The sequence below is a fragment of the Priapulus caudatus genome, unplaced genomic scaffold (assembly GCF_000485595.1).
Source record: "Priapulus caudatus unplaced genomic scaffold, Priapulus_caudatus-5.0.1 Scaffold245, whole genome shotgun sequence".
Classification (NCBI taxonomy): domain Eukaryota; kingdom Metazoa; phylum Priapulida; class Priapulimorpha; order Priapulimorphida; family Priapulidae; genus Priapulus; species Priapulus caudatus.
The window spans coordinates 263,325-268,457 of record NW_014577306.1 but is presented as its reverse complement, the minus strand read 5'-3'; the positions used below and the strand labels follow the sequence as shown (position 1 = coordinate 268,457).

Here is a 5,133-nt window from a genome sequence, read left to right as displayed (position 1 = left end):
CCGTGTTGTTGGTTGAGAGAGATTAATTATGATGTCAGGGTAGTCTGCGGCGTACCTTGGGACTTGACCCTCTCAGCGTCAGTATAGGTAATGCTGAGACATGCGTTAACAGAGGAATTGCTCCGACTGTGATTTGGAGGATAAAATAGACCCGCCACTCCCGCCGCATAGCTATATATGCTATGCCGGTAGGAACGTGTCTACTATTATGGAGCGAACGATTTGAGTTACATTTCTATAAATTCTAGCTGTTATAGACACATGTCTTAGCCTTAATGTCTGTGAATTTTGAGTCTATTGAAACACGATTAGTCTAATTAATTAGCAAATATGCATGCGCGGTATCGCTCATTGGCTAATACACGCACGGCTATGACCGGTGAAACGAAACGTCACGAATTCTATTTTTATCCTCTAATCACAGGTCGGGGCAATTCCTCTGTTTAGACGCATGTATGCGGAGAAGGTTATATATACTGCATATATATATTTGACCTAAAGTTGTTTCTGAAAGAGGGAATATAAGCATTGGTATATAAAATGACTGCCTTATATTACTAGCAAAGTATAACACAAGTAACCAAGTGGAACTTGGAGCAAGTGGCATTAGGTAATAAAATAATTTTACAATGAATAATTTTTAATCAGAAGTTCATATTTACACAATGTGGTAAGAGTGTAGTGTGAGTAACTGTGGAATGACCCATATGGGTTGTGTGATGGGTACAATTTCTATTTGTTTGAGCAAACCCATAGTTTGCTCCCAAGTTCTTTGATTCATGCTTTTGAACATTGTCTGATAGTGATAGTGTTACTGTTATAAAATTCACTACAAGTGGTCACTTGGAAATGCATATTATAGCCTAGTGTGGATTCTGTGTACTACAGTACTCTGTGGGCCTGCAGAGTATCAGCCAGATTTAATTCTAATTGTTTACCTACAGGGCGTGAAATTAGCACCTGCCCAGACCATCCTTAAAAAATTCTGTTTGCTGTCCCCCGACTCATGATTTTTTAGTGGGTAGGTAGGTAGGTCTTTTTTTGTGAGGCATAATAGTTATTTTATGTCTGTCCTCATGGTTGCCACACATGCTTTGTGTTTCAGTCTTAACTATGAGGAATGTAAAAAAAAAAAAAAATGGAACCCAAAATGTAAAAAAAAACTTGGGTTGCGGCTATTTTCGTGGGTCGGCCGGAGGACAGCAAACATATAATTTTTTAAGGATGGCCCCACCGGCCTATGCTTGCAAATTATTTGGAGGACCAGTAACATTGGCAAAACACCGGCCCTACTAGGCAGTGGTTTCAGCCATGTTAGTGAGTACCTACATTTTTAGCTCATCTGACGTAGTCAGATGCACCTTGTAGAATCGCATGATTGTGCGTCTGTCCATTCGTTTGTCCGTCAACAGTTGGGCACAAATCTTAACTGCTCAACGTACGGTCACGATATTCGGGACGTCGGAGGGGATCGTGAAAAGGACTCAGGATGACAAATGTGTAAACGGAGGGGGAATATTTCCCCTTAACTTAAGGTATAGGCGGAAATACAGAATTGCGGCACAAATCTTAACGGCTCGACCTATGCTTTTAATATTCGGTGTATAGTGTGATGGGCAGGAAACCCATCACCAGTGCGAAATTGGAGGTCACAGGTCAAAGGGCAGTGGGAGAAAGGTCAGATATCAGACATTTTCTGAGGACGTGGCCTAACGGACAGAGTGGAAAACTTTTTTGTTTCAGCGCTGACCTACCATTTTTATGACTTTATTGAAAGGACCATGAAATGTGCTTTCCACTGACGTGCGAAGAGTAAGTGGCTGATAACCTTTTGACCCTCGAGAGGAGGGTTAAACATGGATTCCTGAACTGCCTCAATGATGTCAGTGTTCTCATATTCATGGCACATCCATAATCTAGAAAGCCCATAAGCCTTGATAGCCAAACGGCTACAGCACAGGATTACGGCTCAAAGGTCCTCGGATCGAATCCCATCAGATTTTTTATTATTTACCTGTTTTCTGTATTTTTCTATCTTTATCCATTTAACTATTTTTTTTCAATTAATGCAAATATTTACATGATTTATTTACAACAATTTCATAACAACAAATATATTTTACAACAATTATTATTATTTTTTTAATAGGGTTAGCGTTAGGGTCACAATGCACCATAAAACAGGAGTTTCAGGCACGCGATTTGTATCAACCAATGGGATTTGGGAGGTATGCAGAATGCAGAAGGTTGCTGAAATGATGTGTATGGAACTGCGTATCTGCATATCTGCGCCTAACAAAGGTGTTACTACGCACGACTTAAATGTTACGTTTATAACCGTAGCAACAGTCTGCAGATGAGCCCAGACGCTCTGCGGCTCTTGTTATTTATAGCATTAATGAGCAAATAGCCTACATTACTGTTAAATTACTTGATTCAAAGACTTTGGACGACATTTTACGATCTGCATTATAGTCTGTTCAACAGCTACTATGCGATGCCACACACTACAACATTTTTCGAACAAACATTTTTTTAATTATCATTCTGAGTCTTGTTTTAGGTCCCTTCTGGTTCAAACAGCAAACAAAATTGTGAAAGCTTGCAAATTTGTGAGGGCTGGTAAAAAACTGATGTTACCAGCCCTCTGGGCCGGTGCAAAAAATCTGAATTTCATGCCCTGACCTAGCTGTCTGCGAAGTCTCATTCTGAGCCATGTTAGGCGAATCTTCCTTATATTTATACTTAATTACTAATTAATCTAACAACTTTCTGTTTACAGGAAATTTATGGATGATTTAACTGAAACTAATAGTGAAATATAAAATATTGCATTCTTTCATCTCTTAATTTAATCAATGAGAAATGCGCTCGGTCTGTAGCTTGCAGCTGAAAAAAAAGTTAAAGGATGTAGTGGCATTGTAAGCAAATAGTTATCGACAGTCATAAAAAATCTAAAAATATTTCTATTAAATGTTTAACTACAAATTTTCCTCATTTGGCCTAATTTAAATCTACTTTAAATTAACAGAAAATATGCATTCAGGGGTAGAAATTAACTTTTGAACACGGGAGTCCAGCGGACTCCCTACCCTCAAAAAGAGTGAGTCTGCAGCAAAAAGAGTCTGCAGTCTGAGGTCCAAAATAAGGTTCAAAATTAAAGATATTAACAATAACGCATGTGCTTATTTTTAAGATTCATGCAGTTGCACGTCTGCCAAATTTTCTTTGGACATTAGCTGAAAAAATACAGTAATTTTGCGAGGGCATGCTCTGGAACGAACTAGTTTGTATGGCAGAATTTTCAGGGAGTCACACGGACTCCTGCATATGTTAAATCAGGGAGCCCGACAGTAAATCAGGGAGTATTTGACTTCGTACTCCCGTTAATTTAGCACCCTGTGCATTAAATCGAAACTATTGTTCCCCTTTAAGTGTGGCGTGACATTCACTATGGGGGTAGAAATGTCTGTGTTAGGCAATGTTCCCATTAATATTCTAAGCTTAGTAATTTCCTATTGCACTGTGTATTGGAGTGGTTGGAACTAGCTATTCATGTAGTCAGAGTTTTAATAAGAGTTAGATGTAATTAGATATAATAATAATATACACAGTGTCATCTTCGGTTAATCGTACCCACGTGTGTAATAGTGTTCACAATTGTGTATTGAGCCTTAAATAGGTATCCTTGTCAGCTACTTGTAGGCAGCTTTGTTTTAAATATAAATTTTGCCCAAGGCATGTATAGATAGCAAAGGTATTGCGTTTACTCCTTCAGGCGTCGTGGTGTATTCTGATACTATACACCGCGGCTTATGCAATTCTGGGAATCACATTCTTTTGAGCCGTTATAGATTTCTCTATCTCGGATGCGGGTATTGATTTTGAGTGTTCTGTTGGTCATGTCAGCAGAGCTTGCATAATGTTAAATTCAATATCCCATTTGCTGCGGATAGCATTTGCTTTAGCCTATTGGCTAGACAGCACAAAGAAACATGCCTGCGAATTGCATCACACTCCTGTAGGTCAGCGTATATATATCAGTAGGAGTTTATGCAAGTAAGCGTGAGTGTGTGTGGTTGTGGGTGCATAGGCTGCTTTGCTAGTCTGGCAGGAATAGTGTACAGTCCATTCTGGCCAGTAAAGAAACAGCCAGCTCCCATGTTACATTTTAACGGAGTTAAAAGGAAGATTTTTTTTAGCAGTTTACTGTACCCGAAAATATGCTTCCATACGTTTGGGATAGTATTGCGAAATTTACACATTCTAGTTGCTAGGTATGAGGTTAGGGGAATTTGGTTTTCAATGTAATGCATAGTCGAGATTATCACAGGCCAAGTATATAAGTAAAATATAGTTGTTTGACTGATTGCATGTGATAGAGGCGGGTATTTTCAATGTTAATGACAAGAATTTACTAGACATGGGATGCAGTTTGTAGTCGAGCTGGCGCTTGAGTCTATGTTAACTTTAAATCAGGCCAATAGAGCTCACTCATGTAAACTGCAAGCTGCTGGCTGATTTACGTGCAATCATACATGTTAATACGCTGATAAATCAGTGATCTAGGAAGCTAAACATTCATGGGTGTGAATTATGATCTCATTCTAGGTAGACAGTAATCCAAAAAGCTAGGACTCTATGTATACTATTACTTTTATACTTGGAATTTATAATGTGTTCACTTTATTCGCTGTTCTATACGAGAACAGAAAGTGGTGATGACACATGTGTTCTGAAAAGATATTTGAAAAAAATGAAGGCAGCCGTTTACTGGGTGCTCTATACATGTATCATTTTCCGGGATTGTGCCGTAATGTACGTAGTGATATGTGAATTAGCATTTCACTGTATTCATAACTGAGATGTTTAGTGGTATATATATATATGGGTATTTATTGCACAATATACACATAATTGGTAGATATAATCAGTGGTTAATAATGACAAATTTTTGTCATTATTAACTCCTGATATAATACATAATATAATATAATATAATTTATTATGTGGAAATTGACATTGCTGACTTTACTTTGTTTTTATCTACACGGGTGTTCGTGTGACGTAGCAGGTATTATGATATATTTTAGTGCATCACGTGATAAATCGTTGAAATTCCATTGGATAACG

The 5,133-nt window shown here is 38.1% G+C and overlaps 1 protein-coding gene across 1 annotated transcript in view; it reads left to right on the top strand.

The window, feature by feature from the left end:
* Window positions 1-5,133, top strand: part of LOC106807969 (protein RCC2-like) — a 20,952-nt gene that overhangs the window by 7,207 nt on the left and 8,612 nt on the right. The gene's annotated exons all lie outside the window — the stretch shown is intronic.